The following is a 20,338-nucleotide window of genomic DNA, read 5'->3' as shown; positions in this document are numbered from 1 at the left end:
AAATTTGTTAACATCGAGTATAGATTTAAGTGTCAGGAAGTCGTTTCTGAAAGTATATGTATGGAGTGTAGCCATGTATGTAAGAGAAACATGGACGATAACCAGTTTGGACAAGAAGAGAAAAGAAGCTTTCGAAATGTGGTGCTACAGAAGAATGCTGAAGATTAGATGGGTAGATTACGTAACTAATGAAGAGGTATTGAATAGAATTGGGGAGAAGAGAAGTTTGTGGCACAACTTGACTAGAAGAAGGGATCGGTTGGTAGGACATGTTCTGAGGCATCAAGGGATCACGAATTTAGTACTGGAGGGCAGCGTGGAGGGTAAAAATCATAGAGGGAGACCAAGAGATGAATACACTAAGCAGATTCAGAAGGACGTATGTTGCAGTAGGTACCGGAAGATGAAGCAGCTTGCACAGGATAGAGTAGCATGGAGAGCTGCATGAAAGCAGTCGCAGGACTGAAGACAACAACAACAATAACAACAACAACAATGAAATGAGGAGGACATCACAAACACCCAGTCATCTCGAGGCATGTGAAAATTCCTGACCCCGCCGGGAATCGTACCCGGGACCCCGCGCTCGGGAAGCGAGAACGTGACCGCGAGACCACGAGCTGCGGACACACCATTATGGAGCCATCACTAGCTCGCATACGGCCTTGTTGACAACTTGGTAACCAGGCCACGGTTTTCCAGTGCCTAGGATCCAACCGAAATGGTCAGGAGCCCAGGAGAGGCGCTGCAGGCGTCGTCGTGGCGCCAGCAAAGGCACTCGCATCGGTCGTCTGCTTCCATAGCACATCAACGCCAAATTTCGCCGCAGTGTCCAAACGGATACGTTCATCGTACGTCCTACAGAGATTTATGCTGTTATTTCACGCCTTGTTGCTGGTCTACTAGCACTAACGACTCTGCGCAGATGCCTCTGCTCTCAGTTGTTAAGTAAGGACCATCGGCCCTCCTCTATCCGTGGTGAGAGATTACGCCTGAAATTTGGTATTTTCGACACACTCTTGACTCAGTGGATATTAGAATATTGAATTCCCTAGTGACTTCCGTAGTGGAATTACCCATGCGTCTAGCTCCAACTACAATTTCGAGTTCAGAGTCTATTAACTCCCGTCGAGCGACCGCAGTCTCGTCGGAAACCTTTTCACGTGATTCACCTGAATACAAACGACTGCTCCGCCAATGCACTGCGCGCTACTACCGCCATCGTGTATGTATGCGTATTGCTATCCTATGACTTTGTCATCTCATTGTGTATTAAACACCCCAAAATATAAATTACTAAATGGATAGTACCGGAAACAGTAAGTAACGAATACACACCAAGTTAAAATACACAAGTTATGTGAATGTAACAGTGAAACTTGCAAGGAGAAACAAAGTAAGCTAAAATCTTAATTCTAATGCGGGGCAATTTTTGGGCTAATATACTCTTTGAGAACATGCTGCCACGCGTAATCCCGTGTCAGCTTTAGCTGCGCATTTGGCACGCAATATGCATAGCTTGTGTAATATTAAATATGACTTAGAAATCTTGTATATACAACCACCAAACCATTCTGGAAGTTAGAAATCATAAAGTGGAAGTTTCACCGTTCTGTCAGTCTCCTCAATGAGCAAACCGAACTTATACTTGAAAGGGTTCCCAGGACTGCAATTTCTACACCCTCCTCCACTGCAATGGGTTGTCATATTTGGTCATTTTCGCGTAAGTTGTATTTAGAATATCTCGTCCCTTGATCTTGGAAGTTGCGTGTCATGTCAACTGTGTGGTGTCGCATAATGTTTCCAAAACTGGGTTCAAGTTTTCTCTTAAATGGTTGTACATAATGTATGGTTCATCAGCTTACTACCTAATGCGTAACTCCTAAGCTGTGTATATATTTAGAATATTTTGGAGTTTACTAGTCACGCTAACTTCTGTTATGAAGATTTTATGCAACCTGATTATCTTGGTTACCCTAAATGTTGTGTTGCACTACGAGGCATCCATAGCCTTGCATTATTAACATGACGTACTCTGTATACTGACATATTTTCCATCATTCTGTGTAACTTGTGGTATGTCGTTTTGGCCCCTTTCATATGTTACATTATGGCTTTATTGATTTTATAATTTATAGTACGTATGTTTTATTAATTATATTTCTTGACAGTTCCATTACAACTTTTTATTATTTTCTATTTCTTGACAATTACATTATATATTGCATGTCTTGCTTTTATTGTTTGCTCTGTATTAGGCTCATCTTAGCCAACGCCATGCGTAAGTAAGGTAGTTTTAGCGCTATTAGTAGCGGTTGGCATTTGCGAGGAAACATGGAGAAGCGACGGTGTCGTTAACTACGATTTCTTCGGTGGTCCCTCCCACCCTCCATATTAGTTCCGGCGGCCACTCTCTGACGGACATGCGTACACGGGAGTCTCACTGGGGTTCGCGCGGTAATGTGTTGAACGGTTTTGCTGGGCTTCCGCGACGAGCGTCAGGCTCGACACTTACATGGTACGCTACTTTTGAGGTTCAAAGATAGGCATTCTATGGCTTTTATATCTTCATTTTAATTTCTGCCTCATAAATTTGCTGGATTTTTTTTACATGATTGGTAAGAGTTTCTCGTACGCAATCAAACTATAAAACGATATTCACGTCTCTATGGGCCTATGTAATTTTAATTTTATGAAGGACGCCTCATAGTTTTCCATGTTATTTGTAGCGCCTGAAGATGAGATTTACATTCTGAAACCCGGGTCGTGTGTACGATTTTATCCAAATAAAGGATCTGTCAAGTACAACTGGATGATGATGATGGTTTGGTTTATGGGGCGCCGGTCATCAGCGCCCGTACCAAGCCCCAATTTTTACACAGTCCGTTTTCTTTTCACAATCCAATCTAGTCAATCTCACAAATGATGATGATGATGATGATGACAACACCAACACTCAGTTCCCGGGCAGAGAAAAATCCCCAACGCGGTCGGGAATCGAACCCGGGACCCCGAGATCCAGAGGCAGCAACGCTGTAAGTACAACTGGAGCAGATGTATTAATCATAAACAATTTTTGGAGATCCACGTGATTGTCAGGACTGCCAACTGAATGTGTACGGCTTGTTGATTTTATCGTCTAAAGCGGAAGAGTGCGGTTGTGCTCCGTTGTAACTGATGATTTAGAACCAAGTGGAGGTTTTGAGCTAAATGCTTATTTACCTCAAGTGTTCTCAATAGGTTAGGTTTCTTCCTATGTGTCGCGTTGCTGGTTTGATTTTCTGTCTGCACACGTTACACAGAATTGGAGTGTGGTTGTGTAATCTCGAGCTACATTCATGCTCAGCCATTGTATCTGGTTTAACCCAGGCTGTTTGACCAACATACGACTCGCTGCAGTCAATACAAGTGATTTTATTGAGTTTTGTTGGTTTTTACATAAGATGAAGTTTTATAGTTGTTGGATTTTACACTTTTGACTGATTTGTTGGACGACTTTTCTAAATATTGTAGATATGTCGGTTACTGCCCTGGGGACATTACGGTACGGCAAAATCTTTCTTCTCCGCTTCTCGTGTAGAATATTGCGAACTGCTGAAAAGGTTCCCCTCAACAAATTTAGTTGCGCAAATGATTATTTGCAGGTTAGTGTATTTGAGTAAGTGGACTGTAACACTTCAATAGTAATCTTGCTAGCAAGACGTGTTCGGACGTTTCATTTGCAGAGCAGTGACAGCTATAATGGGTATGAAGGTTAAAGTCCTGGTCTGATACACAGTTTTAGCTTCTCACATGTTACCAACAAAGACTAAAATAAAATGAATACAATTTTTTTTCGGGTGACTATCAACAGCGTCGATATACTTGGAAAAATGCATGGTACATACTGCGTTGTCTTAAGCTGCGAGGCAGCACAGTGGGTATCATGATTTTCTCCACGTAGAATGAATACCATGTGACCAGTACGCTTTTTAAATACTTTCATGTTTACTGTGTACTGAAGTAAGTTTGACTTACGAACTCATGATCAACATGTGATTTCGTAACCATTTACGAGCATCGTTAGAAGAGAGGAAGGTATCGGGTGCTAAGGACGTACGTACTGGGTACAGACACGAAGATGTAGTGTTTCGGATTATATTTAACGCCTTGCATAAGCCTTTACGGAATGACTGGTCATAAAACAGGAGCGGAAGGGACTCTCATTTAAAATTTGCTACAGGCGTTGCGGCAACGTAACTCCAACAAATGATATTCGAAACCTCCAGCAGGCCATTATCTTTGCAAGGTGCAAAACAGCAAATTAATTTCCCTCGTTATACTGAAGACAAAGGGTGCGGTGCGTTCATTTTATTATGCAAAGCGCCTGCGCCCCTGGTTAGCCGCAACCCAGCTCACGGGGCAGCTGGTGTGGTTGCAGCTACCGCTGGCAACCACCGGAGTGTCCTGCTGCCCAGTAATAAAGCTGCGCTAACGCCGACGAGTTAAGGACTCTCACCAGTAGAGACTATCAAAACCACGCCAGGAAATAAATGCGACATAAAAAAATTAGTAAGGATATAATATTACGGAACTGAAAATTCTGAAGAAATACTTCGGATACGTTCTGTTTGGACCAAAACTGATATGATGGGACAGTCGCTGTGTGAAAACAAATGTTAATTTTTGTAATAAAGTAAAAATGGAATCCAGTCACTACCATTAATGCTATTTATTAAGAACAAATACTGCTGTTACTGGTTTCGAACAGACAGGTTCACATATAAAATTACGTTATGCCGTACATATGACGTTCGCTGATTGTGTCGGCGGTTCCCTGGGGTGGTGTATACAGGTTTCTCATTCTTTCAGTCTTTCACAAAATTTGACAAAACATCTATAATTTTTTTTCTTTAACTACAATTAATGCACATTCATTGTAGGTACATTTACTGTAATATCCGTGCCCTGCGAATTTTCTGTCGCGACATTCACTTACATATTGTAACGTCTCTGACAGACACAGACTTTGGCACAGTTTTGGCTCTGTAGATCGCCATCTTTGCGTATACACACGAGTTTGGCCGAAAAACGTCCTAAGGGTATTTTTGATCCGTCGTTGCAGCTACAAAAATACGTGATTGTTTCACCAAATGCGTTTCGCTTCATTGAGGTAAACCATCATCAGTGGTCTGTAATCAAGTTATTTATATTTTGATTTGCTTTTTATATCGACATACAGTTAGTTACGAATAGGTTAACGTGTACTTACGGTGATTTTTCGGCTGATTTCTCACTTACATCGGGAAATGCCGTCTGCTAGCACATCGTTCTTTTTCTGTGTTAGACACTGATAATTTTGGTCTAATTTTTAGATGTTCTGCAGCACAATGCATATCTCACAACACACTTTTATGCACTAAGTTGTATTCTCTCTGTTTTTGTACTTCAAGTATGTGTTGCTGTTTGTGTTTTGTAGTGTTGCCAACATAACCTTTTCATTACTTTGTCTTTGATCTACAATCTTTTTTTTAATTAGATTATTGTATGTGTGTAATTCTATTTAAGTATGTGTCGTTGTATTTATGAACAGTGTGAGAGTAGAGAAAGAATAGCGATGAAGAACATTTTTTTATGGGAGTGGGAAACCATGATGAGTGGACATAAGTATATAGCAGTGTTATGGATTATGAGTTAGAAGAGAAGGTGATGGGCGAGAAGTGAAATGAAACTGTTAGGGGGGGGGGGGGGGTGGCAGGGTTGTGGGAGAGCGGGAGGGGGTGAAGGATGGAAAAGGCTCTTTTCTTTTTCATGTAGTTTCATCAATTATATTATAGTGTCTGGTTTCCAATATTTAGCTGGTCATTGAGCAACTGTTTATTTTGTGTTAATCCTTTTTGGGTGTGGAAAGTTTCTTGGAAGAGGAGGAGGTGTCTGTTTTTACTGATTTTTTTGATATTCATATCGTCTTCGATATTGCTTGGTGTATGGTGTTCACAGAAACATCTTTTTCTTCAGCAAACACCATATTTGCAGCATAATTTAACTTTAAATGTGAAAAGTCCTCTGAAGTTGGACCTGTCGGTTCGAAACCGCTAACGGCACTGCTTGTTCCTGGTAAATACCATTATAAACACTGGGTGGTTGTTTTTCTACTTTATTGTAAGAATCCAGCTGCACATCGTATGAAACTAATAATAAGTAGGATGACGGCGTTCATAGCGGTGTTTTCCTGTATGTTGCTATTTGTTACTGGAATACTGTATTTATTTTAGAACCAATAGCAAAATGTGATGAAGCTTAAAATTTAAAGTCACGTTGTTAATGGACATTTGTGTTAAGTTGCACTGGAAAAAAAAACACGGAAAAAATAAATCTCAGTTCCTACACAGGGGTTCGAATCAGTTCCCCTGCAGTCCGAGTACAACGTTCCACAATGTCGTTGGTAACTGTTGGTATGATGCACTGACTATTCGTTGTTTCTAACAATCTGTCTTTTCCTTCATTTGGTTTAATATAGCGAGGCTTTTTCCACATAACAGACTACAGCAGAGATCGCAAAAATTTTTAAACGTATTTGTCCTTCATCTACCGCATTATCTCTGTTCACGAAATTTGGGACTTAACTCATTTCACGAACTTTTAACGTTGACTTTCGATATAATTGTCGTTTTAAAGGAAGGAATAAGGGTTAGATTTAACATACCGTCGGCATCTAGTTCTTTGAAAGAATTCGCCGTCGTTCAACTAAAACTGGCGTTGCTCCAAGAAAGGAAGCAAGATTAGGGTTTACAGTAATGTGGATGACGCGCTTATCAGAAACTGAGCATAAGGTCGGATTCGGGGAGGGTGAGGGAGACAATCGATGATATAAATAAAGCAGTTTTTGCGTAAGTCACTTGTTTATTTTGCCGTTAAGTGTTTCGATGGTTCACACCATCATCTTCAGGTGGAGAACTGTTTATTTACATAGCTGGTGTTGGTGAAGAGTAGAGATGTCTTCTCACGTTCGCAAACTAAAAGCATTGAAAATTATTTTGCGTATTTCGTCGGACGGTAGAACTGTCAAATGTCTGCATACCGTCCAAAGGCATTGCTAATTACGCATATAATTTTTTTTTCGTGATTTTCCCTAGATTTCTATTCCTTTTCTTTTGTTCATATGGGCATTTCTAATTGTGATTATGTAACATTCTACTGTGGTTTTTAAATGTAAAGATGTAATTGTGATTATTTCGTTTGCCAATGGATAAATATGTTTCTTGCTTTGTACCTGTGATAAAGTTTGTAAAGTTCTCTTTTGGAACATTATTAATTGCGAAAAATGCAGTCAATAACATGTATAAAGATCTTTGTAATTTACGATAACGATATAACATCTATAGACAGGGGCAGCGATAGTGATATCGATAGTCGAAAGGTGGTTGTGTAGTAGAGGGGATGGTGGATGGTGTCTCTGTGAAGCGTGCGCGGAAAAATAGTACTGCGTTTTATGAAAAGCATACGTAATTGTATGGACAGTGAAACCGAACTATCAGATTGTTAATTCTCTTTACCACTGCGGTATGTAATGCCATCGCCAGCGAACTTCAAGAGAAAATAAACCGGACTGTGAAAGTGCCGCTAAAATTACTTTGTTGTGGCCGACACGAACTGTGCCTTTATTCGAATGAACTTTGCTGGTATTGGTTTTGGGTGGTGGAACTGTTGTATATCACATTCTATCAAGCCATGAAAGTGAAGACTAACTGTGCAAAATAAATGGCTTTCAGTGACGTTGTCGAAGTTTGAAATGCGAGAACAGAGTGGACATTGTTTACGGTGTGCTTCACATATATGAACAATTCTATGAACTGTGTATTTGTGGCTAAGACTATATGTATGTGACGAACCGTGTAATTATGGACGATAGCGTCACGGACAGTGCATAAAGTGTAAAAACGAGCGATGTCTACGTCATGTACTTTGAAAGAGAGGACATGTCAACAACGTTCGTCTTGTGGTTTGTTAATCACCACGGGGTTAATGATACAGCTGTGCCGGAACTTTATTTGCGTTTCGCCGGAGAAGATTAACCAGCGGAACTGCCTGTATCCTGCTCTCATCATTGTAACCCGCCGACATCGTGCTGCCTAACGCAACGCTTCGTATGCAACAAAAAGTTAAGAGATTTCGCCGAACGCTATCCCCTGACCTAGAAACTTTCTTTCTCTATTAACAGTATAAGAATTACAGACTGTATTCAAATAAATTCTTTGTTTAGTTTACGTTTGCTTTCTGCTAACGAAAATAAAATTACAATCAGTGAATTAACAGTTGCGTGGTAGTCATTGTTGAAACACTAGTAGATATAAACTTCTTCCTCTCATTAGAACTAATTCCCCTTGCATGTCAAAATTATTGTAGTTATTTTATGTAGTTTTATGTATTGTTATGAGACAGGATATATGACAGTGACTAATAAGCGTATTTTGTCGCGAAATATGGCTTCGCGCGAAAATTACGGCGACCGCCATAATTGCTTGCGTTCTGACCAATAACGTAAAAGCTGCTATTACCGTATTGGTGCATTTCCTGACGTGAGCGTGAATTGTAAATGTCAGTTGTCAAATCACGTAGGGACTGTTTACCCAGTCATAAAAGTTTTTGATATTGTATTGCTACGAGTCGTAGTATTATGAGACACTGGTTATACTCAAAAGTGCGTAGATGTATGGTGAACCCCCCAGTGTTCATGCAATTATTAACAGTATTGTGTGTGATTCACGAAATTTTGTCACTTTTTCTAATTCCTTTCAGATATTGTCTTACATGTCTTTGAAGTTTCAGGGAATATATACACAATTTTGTCGATTCAGGTTAATTTCAGAGCAGTTTGTCGTGAATAGTAGAGTTTTCAGTTCATAAACGAAGTGGGATCGCGACCAATTGAGAAGTATAACAAAGAGTGTGGTTTCTCTGCCTCGTGATGACTGGGTGTTGTGTGATGTCCTTAGGTTAGTTAGGTATAAGTAGTTCTAAATTCTAGGGGACTTATGACCCTAGATGTTGAGTCTCATAGTGCTCGCCATTTGAACCATTTTGAACAACGAGTGTGGTTTTCCAACTAGAATTTTGGATGACTTCACAGTTCAGATTTTGATAATTATTTTTCCTGTGGGTTGAGGTCATCACAACAGTTGCCTGAAGACAATGTACAACTTCTTTGAAAAGCAGTGCAAATGTGACGTGCAGTGAGGAGGTCATACGTCGGGCAACGGTATGCAGATCACCTGAAGATGATGATGTGAACCATCGAAACAGGGAAAACTGTTAAGACATTTAAAATTCAGATCATTTGCAAATATCAAGTGTTCAACGCTAGAAGACCTCTTCCGTTTGAAAGTACAGGATGGTTCACAATTGACGAACTACGGATAAACTGTCCTCATGTTGTGTAACTAGTTTAAAAAATACACAGAATTTTAATCACCATAAAACTCCGTAACTGAAGCGTTAACAATACCCTACAAGCAGCTTTAATATATTAAATGGAACTTGAAAACATACAACTCGTAGTTTTTACGAACGCTGCACAAAACACAACCTCATATCTCCCAACAACTAAAACAGTAGAAAATGACGGAAACTGCTTTTAGTCATCTGTAGTGCACGTTCCTTCGCGTGATTCTAAAATCGTACACCCGACTGGAACATTATCTTTTCCTATGTGCTCTATCCTCCAGGTACAATACCCTCCCCAGTTATTTACTTGGACGCTGCACATTACAGTATATAAAATGTGGCTCAGAGAAAGAATAGCTTCTTAAAACTTACATGTTATTCCGGAATTATTACTATTAAGAGTTTAACCAGCTTTTGGTGAGAAATCAATTTTTTTGGGATTGCATCATTTCAATTGCACAAAAATTAGGTTTGCTGCAAACTATTTACTCGTTTTAACTGTTCTACTCGCTACAGCACCAATTTATTTATTTGTAATTCAACGGTTCTACTAGGGTTTAATTTCACCGACCGTTTTAAATGCGGTACTGTTGTTCTTTTCTTGTCAGAAATATAAAATAACCAGCTAAAACCAAGGTCCTCGAAAGATCTATGGTCTTTCGTTGCAGTTCAGCATTGCGGAGACGAAAATGATCACGAAGCAGGAAAGAGGCTACACGAAACAGCTGAAACCATGCATCTGTGTGTAAGTCATTTGTAAAAGAAATATTCTGGTGCCAAATACACATAACATAGATTAAAGTATGGCTCAAGATGTTCTTCGAAAATATTTCACTACTTCCTGTTACAGAAAATGTAATGGAAATTGAAGATTAGCTTTCGTTGATGTTAACAAAAGCTATTTTACTTTGTAACAGCTATTTTCTTTGAAATGCATCGCAAAACAGACCAACAGAATGATGCAACTTGTAGCACAAAAAGATTTTATTCTCTTTAACGTTGGAAGATCCCAAACGCAAGGCCACCAAATCGTAGAACACTTGCTAGTAACAACGAAACCTTCGAAGCATCAGAAAGCATCTGATGGCCATCTGGCGATACAGTATCCTTGCGACTCTTTTCTGTATGAACAGTTTTCATACGGACGGATAGGAATATCCCCACAATGTTGCAGTTGATGCAAATTCATCTTCCTGCATTCATTATCACAGCATCCCTCTTCGGAGGCTATGAATGTTAACTAGGGGCTGAATGAGATCGTCACACGCGGGTTACAATAAGCTGAAGTGTTTACCAATATCTCGTTGTTATGCTTTCATCACTAGTAAGGTGATTACATCATAACAGTTCCCGCATGACAAAGCGTGTTTTAACGACCGGTTATTCAAGACCAGTAATGAGAAAAAGGCTCATCACGATGTATACATCTGGGTGTCTGCGTTAGGTATGTTAATGACCTTCATTATGTCGGAGAACACAGCAAACATAAGCTGACTACATACAAAGAAGAATGTACATCTTTGTTCAGGAGACTAGATTGGATCGATAAAGAGATATAACAAAAGTGACGTTTCCACGAAACGGAAACAAGAGTCGACAGGAAGAAGATATTCAATTACCAAGAGAAGCCTTCATGGCGAACGAATAGTCCAGCTATTAAATGATGAAGACGTGTGCCAAGTCATCTGGCGGGCTGAAGTTACCTCCTACAGGTAAAAAGACGAAAAGAAAAGAAAATCACCTGGCCTGGAGCAGAGAAATTACCAGGTAGTGTATTTTGCACACATATTCGTTTATTTGATTATTTCTGCGCAGTTATCATCAAGTACTTAAAAGTGCTACCTTCTTTGTCCCTGAAAAAGGTAGAAGTATTTATTATAGGATGAAATAGACTTTACTTTTCTAAAGAGAAAATCATATCTCTGTGTTGACTTTTCGTATGAAACAGAAACTACAAATGAGAAAATTTCAGTTTTCAGCGTAAAATCGTACATTTATATTTCATAGAGCGACAAGCTGAAAAAAGAGAAAAAAGTCGATAACTAATGAACTGAAGAATCATTTATGACTAAGGCAGTAGACACATGAATGTTCTATCAGCCCCAAAGAAAAAATGCTACAGAGAGAATTTTTGACTCTTCAGTAGTATATGAATTTTACTGGTGGATTAAAACTGTGAGTCAGAAAGAGACACGAACTCGGAATCTTGTCGTTGATGAGCAATGCTTTTACCTGCTGAGCAATCCAGACACGACTCGCGATCATTCCTAACTCCCTGTGTCGTCTCCAGACAGCTCAGCAGGTAAGAGTACTGACCTACGAAGACAAAGTTCTGGGTTCGAGTCCCGCTTAGCAGAGTGTTAAAATTCTTACATTAACCATGTTTCTGACTGCAGCAGACTAAAAGAACAACAACTGAAATTATCTGTTGAGCTAAACAAGGACATTGCAGTATAAATAATAAGAGAAATGTTATATCATGTGGCTAATGAAATTTTATTCACGTCTCCATTGCTACGAATTGACTTATACCGTTCTCGAAAAATATATATATATACACTCCAACTTAATTCATGTTACCCTCATATTTTAATGACGCGTCATTAAGAGTTTAGCTGAACTATGAAAGAAGAATAAATCAGCCGTCAGTTGGAAGGGGGAGATATTTCGACAACGTCCAGAACTTTCTGTGCCTCTAACTGGAAATTTAAGGCACAGTCCCCACATTACAAATATCTCAGTATCAACTTGAAATTAGGATAAAATTTTGATGATGTATGGAGACTGAGGAAGGTAACAGTCATGATTTATTGTTAACAACTATCGCAAAATTTGCCTAAAATTATTTGAAAAAGAAAAAATTGTTAGTAGAACCTAATCGGAAAGGGTGGGCTAGGTTAAAGCCTTATGTTATCGTTACAATAACAATACGTTCTAGATTCGAGTCATTGTATAATCAATCGTAATGGAATCGAGGTATTCCCGCGACGAAGAGTTATCTTTTTCTCACAAAAAACCTTCAATTTAGGGTTCTTTCTTAACCACCTTCAGTTCTTGCGAAAGCCTGTTGGGTTGGTATGCCGCAGAATAAGGCACTTCTCTAAAGTAGTCGTGTTCATATAGGCAGAAGAAATAGCTGTTAGTGTAAGTATCCTAAGTGTATTAGATAGTGGCATACATCAGGTCCTTGAGCGGAGTCGGCGTCAATATTGGACAGTGCACTGTAAAGCTAAAATACAGCATATCTACGCAGTATCGTTCACTACACCGAGGCTTCTTCGGAGTGATGACGTTTGTCACGGATGAAAAAAATGAAAATACTTTCAGTAATTCAATAGTTCACAGCACTCGAGTCACACCATTATTAAACAACAACCTATCGAATAGTAAACACTCGATAACAAATCGTCATCGAAGAGTGTAGCTTTCAAACGTGTATTCTTTCTTTTAAGATAAACTTTTAATCACTAATGTACAAGGGACGATCAAAACGTTTCTGTCTGAGAGCGTTGCTACAGCCTATATGCAACACAGTTCGACTCCGAAACGGGTATATAAGCATCGACATGTAGGCAAGAAATAGCATTAGTGTGGCATTTGTGTCCTTCCGTAGTGTGTGTGGTAAATGCGGAAACGTGAACTACGGCGAAGTTATCATCAGATGTGCCAGAACAGAAGCAAAGAGCTGTTATCTTCTTCTCGGTTGCCGAAGGAGAAGCACCGGTAGGCGTCCATCCGAGAATGAAGAATGTGTATGGGGCAGAATGTCTGTCGTAAACCATCTTTGTAGACGAGGCTTGCTGCTACTTCATGATAACACGCGTCTCCATGTCGTGAGGCAGAAGTAAGCCAACTTTGGTGGGAGACACTCGAGCACCAGCCCTATGGTTATGATTCCCCCACCCTCCAATGCGATTATTAAACCTTCGGTGGGATCACTTCCTGAATGCTCATGGCGGTGTTGACTGACTGGCATGCTGATTTTGGGCTGTATGGCCTTCCAACGGAATCTTTTCGATAGTCCGCTATGCTTAATTTCAGTCTTCATGGCTATAATTGTAATTAGTCTCTGGTAAGAAACTTCCTGGCGCATTAAATCTATGTGCTGGGCCGAGGCTCGAACTCGGGACCTTTGTCTTTCGCAGGCAAATGCTCTAGCAATTGGGATATCCAAGCACGACTCACAAAACGCCCTCACAGCTTTTACTTCAGCCAGTGCCTCATCTTCTACCTTCCTAACTTGACTTCTTGCGAACCTGAAATCTGTGAAATAAGGAATGTAGGAGACGAGGTACTCGCGGAACTAAAAGTCGTGAGGCAAAGGCAACGGTCCCGAGTTCGAGTCTCGATCCGATACACAGTTCTAATCTGCCAGGAAGTTTCATTACAGCGCACACTCAGCTACGAAGTGAAAATTTCACTCAGGAGTTTTTGGTAATTTCTATCTTTATCTTTATTGCATTTGTATTGATTAATAATCTGCACAGTATTTTTGGTGCATTATCGTGAACTATTGACGCGTTATTGTGTAAAACCACACATAAAGTTCCCCCTCCTCTCGCGGACAGTGGTAAAGATATACACTACTGGTCATTGAAATTGCTACACCAAGAAGAAATTCAGATGATAAACAGGTATTCATTGGACAAATATATTATACTACAACTGACATGTGATTACATTTTCACGCAGTTTGGGTGCATACAATCTGAGAAATCAGTAACCAGAACAACCACCTCTGGCCGTAATAACGGCCTTGATACGCCTGGGCATTGAGTCAAACAGAGCTTGGATGGCGTGTACAGGTACAGCTGCCCATGTAGCTTCGCAGGGAGCGAATGAAGGGTACAGCCACAGGTCGTAAAATATCTGAAATGTAACGTCCACTGTTCAAAGTGCCGTCCATGCGAACAAGAGGTGACCGAAACGTGTAACCAATGGCACCCCATACCATCACGCCGGATGATACGCCAGTATGACGATGACAAATACACGCTTCCAATATGCGTTCACCGCGATGTCGCCAAACACGGATGCGACCATCATATTGCTGTAAACAGCACCTGGATTCATCCGAAAAAATGACGTTTTGCCATTCGTGCACCCAGGTTCGTCGTCGAGAACACCATCGCAGGCGCTCCTGTCTGTGATGCAGCGTCAAGGGTAACCGCAGCCATGGTCTCCGAGCTGATAGTCCATGCTGCTGCAAACGTCGTTGAACTGCTCGTGCAGATGGTTGTTGTCTTGCAAACGTCCGTCCCCATCTGTTGACTCAGGGATCGAGACGTGGCTGCACAATCCGTTACAGCCATGCGGATAAGATGCCTGTCATCTCGAGTGCTAGTGATACGAGGCCGTTGGGATGCAGCACGGCGTTCCGTATTACCCTCCTGAACCCACCGATTCCATATTCTGCTAACAGTCATTGGACCTCGACCAACGCGAGCAGCAGTGTCGTGATACGATAAACCGCAATCGCGATAGGCTACAATCCGACCTTTATAAAAGTCGGAAACGTGATGGTACGCATTTATCCTCCTTACACGAGGCATCACAACAACGTTTCACCAGGCAACTCCGGTTAATTGCTGTTTGCGTATGAGAAATGGGTTGGAAACTTTCCTCATATGAGCACGTTGTAGGTGTCGCCACCGGCGCCAACCTTGTGTGAATGCTCTGAAAAGCTAATCATTTGCATATCACAGCATCTTCTTCCTGTCGGTTAAATTTCGCGTCTGTAGCACGTCACCTTCGTGATGTAGCAATTCTAATGGCCAAGTAGTATAATAGAAAGTGGATGCCAGGCAGTAGGTAAAAATTCTATATTTCAGTGACGAGAATTTCATATTACTTTAATTACCAGGAGAAATACAGCAACCTGCCAGTTTCTGTATACTTTTATTTGCACAAAGACTCGATACGTGTCAGCTGGCATAATACATTTATGTTTTCGTCGGTATAACGCTTTATCGACTGCATTTTGAATGTTGTAGCTGTCTTTTGCTCTGTAGTTTTTGGGCCTGTTTTCTGCCTTTGTTTCCGTAATACAAACACTTCCAAAGCCACTGAAGCACTGATACAGTGCAGCATTCGCCATGTGACCACCACCACCACCACCACCACCACCACTATTCCACCCATTGTCTGCGGCCTGAACTCCACCGCGCCAGAGTAAAGTAGCTACCCTGCGGCAGAGGATGATGTAGTAACAAAATGCCATCAGTGTGTACCATCGGAAATGATCACAAATAACGAGAAATTAAGGGAAAAAAGAGTGTAGATTCTGATGCAGCCTGCGTTTAGGAGGTGTATACATTTCAGCAGCGTAATATTCCACATTGTACATGAGGCCGTCATTGCTGCTGCTCGCTTTTGAACACCACGCGGAAGCCAACCCCGGGCTGTAGCATAGAAGTTACTGTTTGTGGGTTCTGCCCCGTGCAGTAACAGCTTAGCCGCGATCCCGTTTACAAATGGGCGCTTTCTCTTTTTTGGATACCGTAGCAACATCGGGAGCGGAATGTTTCACGAGGTGACGCTCAGATAAACAGCGTGGAACCTGATAAACCGCTGTCCAAACGACTACAGGCATCTGAAACTCGGCCGGCGCAGTTGCCACTAATGGACCGGCTTTAAATGGTAAAGCGCCGCCGCCGCGAAATGGACAAAAGCGCAGATACCGCAGAAAGAAGAGTCATGTGATAGGCAGCAAAGGTGGGAAACCTGTCCCGTTTGTCACTCGAGATATCCTGACGTCACGTGCTGTCCGCGCGGTAGGGTGGGAGGGAAGGAGGGACGGAGGGAGGGGAGAGCTACTGGCGACATTCTGCGTTATCGTACGTTTCACTTCATTTGTTACCTTTACTACAACGAGCTAGTCATCTAGTACACAAAATGGGCTGTAGTAGTCCCACAGTGCCATAATCTTACAAACATTTCCTTTTGTTATATTTATTACTGTCTCACATACGTCTACATTTATGGAAGGATGATCAAATTATAAGACCTGCTGATGAGATGCTATTACTAAGCAAAAATTAAAAAAATACTTTATGTTCATCTGATCCTCATCTACATCTACGTCTACGTGATTACTCTGCTATTCACTATAAATTGCCTAGCAGAGGGTTCAATGAACCACCTTCAATCTGTCTCTCTACCGTCCCAGTTTCGAACAACGCTCAGGAAAACGAGCGCTTACATTTTTCTGTGCGAGTCCTGGTTTCTCTAATTTTTACGTGATGATCATTCCTCCCTATGTAGGTGCCAACAGAATGTTTTCGCAATCGGAGGATAAAACTGGTGATTGAAATTTCATGGGAAGATCCCGTCGCAACGGAAAACGCCTTTGTTTGTGACACTATCTCCCCTATTTCGCGATAATACAAAACGAGCTGCCCTTCTTCAAACTTTTTCGATGTCTTCCGTCGATCCCACATGATGCGGATCCCACACTGCACAGCAATACTCCACAATATGGCGGACAAGCGTGGTGTAAGCAGTCTCTTTAGTAGATCTGTTGCACCTTCTAAGTGTTCTGCCAATGAATCGCAGTCTTTGGTTTGCTCTACCCACAACGCTATCTATGTGATCGTTCCAATTTTGGTTATTTGTAATTGTAGTCCCTAAGTATTTAGCTGAATTTACAGCCTTCAGATTTGTGTGGCTTATCGCGTAATCGAAATTTAGCTGATTTCTTTTAGTACTCGTGTGAATAACTTCACACTTTTCTTTATTCAGGGTCAATTTCCACTTATCGCACCATACGGATATCTTATCTAAATCATTTTGCAATTCGTTTTGATCATCTGATAACTTTACAAGACGGTAAATGACAGCATCATCTGCAAACAATCTAAGACGGCTACTCAGATTGTCTCCTATGTCGTTAATATAGATCAGGAACAATAGAGGGCCTATAACACTTCCTTGGAGAACGCCGGATATTATTTCTGTTTTACTCGACGACTTTCCGTCTATTACTACTAACTGTGACCTTTCTGACAGGAAATCACGAATCCAGTCGCACAACTGAGGCGATATTCCACAGGTTCGCAGTTTAGTTAGAAGACGCTTGTGAGGAACGGTGTCGAAAGTCTTCTGGAAATCTAAAAATATGGAATCAATTTGACATTCCCTGTCATGTGAGGAATATGGAATGAAGACAAATGTTAAAATGACAGAGGCAGCCAAGGATGTGGTAAGCGGTGATTTAAGGAGCCTTGGGTGCGAAATAAAAAGTAATATAACATGTAAGTAAGACATAAATGGAAGGATAGCTATTTCAAACGGAAACCTCTACACAAGAAATAGTATTTTCTGTGGCTTGTCTGTACTGGTGTGCAAAACTGAAGGAAAAACTAACTTTCGCGTGATGTGTTACCGTCAAGTAATATAGCACAATGAATGGGATGTTCCAGAGTGGATTAGTAACAAAATTCATAGGTAATAAGATGTAATAATTGAGCAATAAGAATAAAATCGAAGAGTCTTAATAAATTAAATTTCAGTTCTCCACTGGTCCACTTGTGAAAAAAGAATCTTCCTCACTCCCCCACACCCTTTTTTCCTGCTTGTCCACTCGCCATTTCTGTCATCACATTTCGACGAACGCTACTACCACTGAAGAGCCAGGACTGTCACTGAAAGCGTATGGGAGATGTAAACGTTGGTAGCAGTTTAGCTCCTACAACCTGGAGGCATGTTACAAACTGTCAGAATGTCGCTGTGTTTTAAGCCAACCTTGCGTGGTATTAATGATAAAGATTATAGTGCAGAATTCGTAGAACATATATAAAATGTAAAATTCTGAAGCACCTGTTCATGACGATAGTCAAAACCAGATTCTGTATGCAATACCAGGATAGTTGTGCCGTGCGTCGTAGTGATGATAAAAGTTGTTCTCTACCCTGAAGATTGTTTATCTTATACTCGTAAATGGAAAAGTTTATTTTGTGCTTTCCTCGACGTCATCTAGAAATAATTTCTGCTCATGAAGCAAAGGAAGTCAGTCACAGTATCTGTGAAACGTTCGGAAATGTATATCATTCAAATGGCACACGCGAAAGCCCAATCAGCGACCAGCTATAAAGTGTCCATAATTACCGAAAGCGGGCGCGCGGGGTCCAGCGGCTGTTCACAAATCGCTGCAGGGTGGCTTCGATGGGGGCAGTACCAAATTGCAGCCCACGCCACGAATGAAAAATGCGTCCCTGAAATGAGCCAACGAAAGGGTTGAGAGAAGAGAAGCTCCTAATGGCGCCCCATTATTCCAGGGAAAACAATTAGGAGTACAATAACCGCCGCCGGCAGTGATTATAATGGCGGTAATAAGCAGCAGCGGACATAGCGTGATTTGTTGCGAGGTACATGGCGGAGAGAAGGGTGGGGGGAGGGCAGTTGTGGGAAAGGGGAAGGTGGTGGTGGGGGGAAGGGGGGGAGATAGAGCGAACAGCAGCAGTAGGACTCCAGGTTACCCTCCGGAAGCACTGAAGGGTCACGCTGACCGTTGAACAACGCTCTGTTCAGTCGTCCATTAGGAAACACTTTTTTTTTTACGTTTTGTGGGTTTATCTTCCATGTTGCACTGTCGCAAGTTAGCGCTAATTCCGAATATTCTACAGTGGCACTCAATTTCCCAATGAAACCCCAGTAATTATTTCTTTCAGTAACCGCTAACTTGTACCTTCCACATTTACCAGTAGCACGAATGGTTGATTTTGTTCGGTAACACTTTATTAATTTTTTAATGTATTCCTTTTGGCATGCTGATTACACACCATTTTCGTTTTGTTCCTGTAGCAAAAATTAATGTCGAGTGAGGAGTTCTTCTCACTGATTCAAATGATGAAAAGTCAAGCTCGAGAACCAAGTAATGGAGAGTTTTAACATACTCACAGCGTCGATATTGTTCAAAATGGCTCTCGAAAAAATAATGAGTGAAGAATTCGAATGAATTAAGACTGAAGGTGAGAAAAATCATAGATTTTGCACTTGCCGACGACATGGCCCTGGTGTCCAGGTCTGAGGAAGAACTTATGTCGAAGAGAGAGAGAGTGTAGAGGTTGCAGAGAGAGCTAGGTCGGCCTCCTGGTGAATGAAACGAAGACCGGGCATCTGGTGATGAGCAGGAATCATGCCTATTCAAGAGACCCAGTCCAGCCACTGGTAGTCGGAGTCAGATGCTACAAAAGGATTCATGATTTTAAATATTGGGGGCGATATTTACAGAGGATAGATCGTGTGAAGCAGAGATTAAAGCGAGGATCCAAGCTCGAAACCAATCACACTGGTCTCAATTAACTTTTCTAAAACTCGTAGCCTGTCAAGTCATTTCGAACTACAGCTGTTCAAAACACTCATAGTGTAGTATGGTTGCGAAACATTGAACGTCCGGGAAATGGACTTAAATAATCTTCTACGTTTCGAGTGAGAAGTCTTAAGGACGATCTATGGTCTGGTATAAGACGAAATCACCTGGAATGAAGAATCCGCTGTAACTGTTAGCTGTATGAGATGTACCACAGACCAAATATTGAAGGCCTGATGACAACCAAACGGCTTTTATGCGCAGGTCGTGTTTCTCGAATGGATAGACATCAATGACCTATGAAATCCATCGATGTTATTCCCCACGGAAGAAGACGAGTAGGTAGACGAGAGAAAACATAAGAGAAATGGAATACATGAGGGTTTGCTGCAGATAGGAATATACGGTGAATGCCGGCAGAAAATAAGAAACAAAACACAATGGAAGAGGAGTCTTGTAGTTGGCACTGTCCTCTCGGCCTGATAGTGTAAACTTAAGTGAGTAAAGTGGCTGAGAGGAATGCGTGTGTGGTGTCACACAGCGGGCTGGGCTTCATTCCTGGTACCGAACGATAGGTGGCGACTCCGATTTCAATGGCCGCCAGTA

This window comes from Schistocerca nitens, chromosome 6 (genome assembly GCF_023898315.1).
Source record: "Schistocerca nitens isolate TAMUIC-IGC-003100 chromosome 6, iqSchNite1.1, whole genome shotgun sequence".
NCBI lineage: Eukaryota > Metazoa > Arthropoda > Insecta > Orthoptera > Acrididae > Schistocerca > Schistocerca nitens.
Note: the sequence above shows the minus strand (reverse complement) of the source record.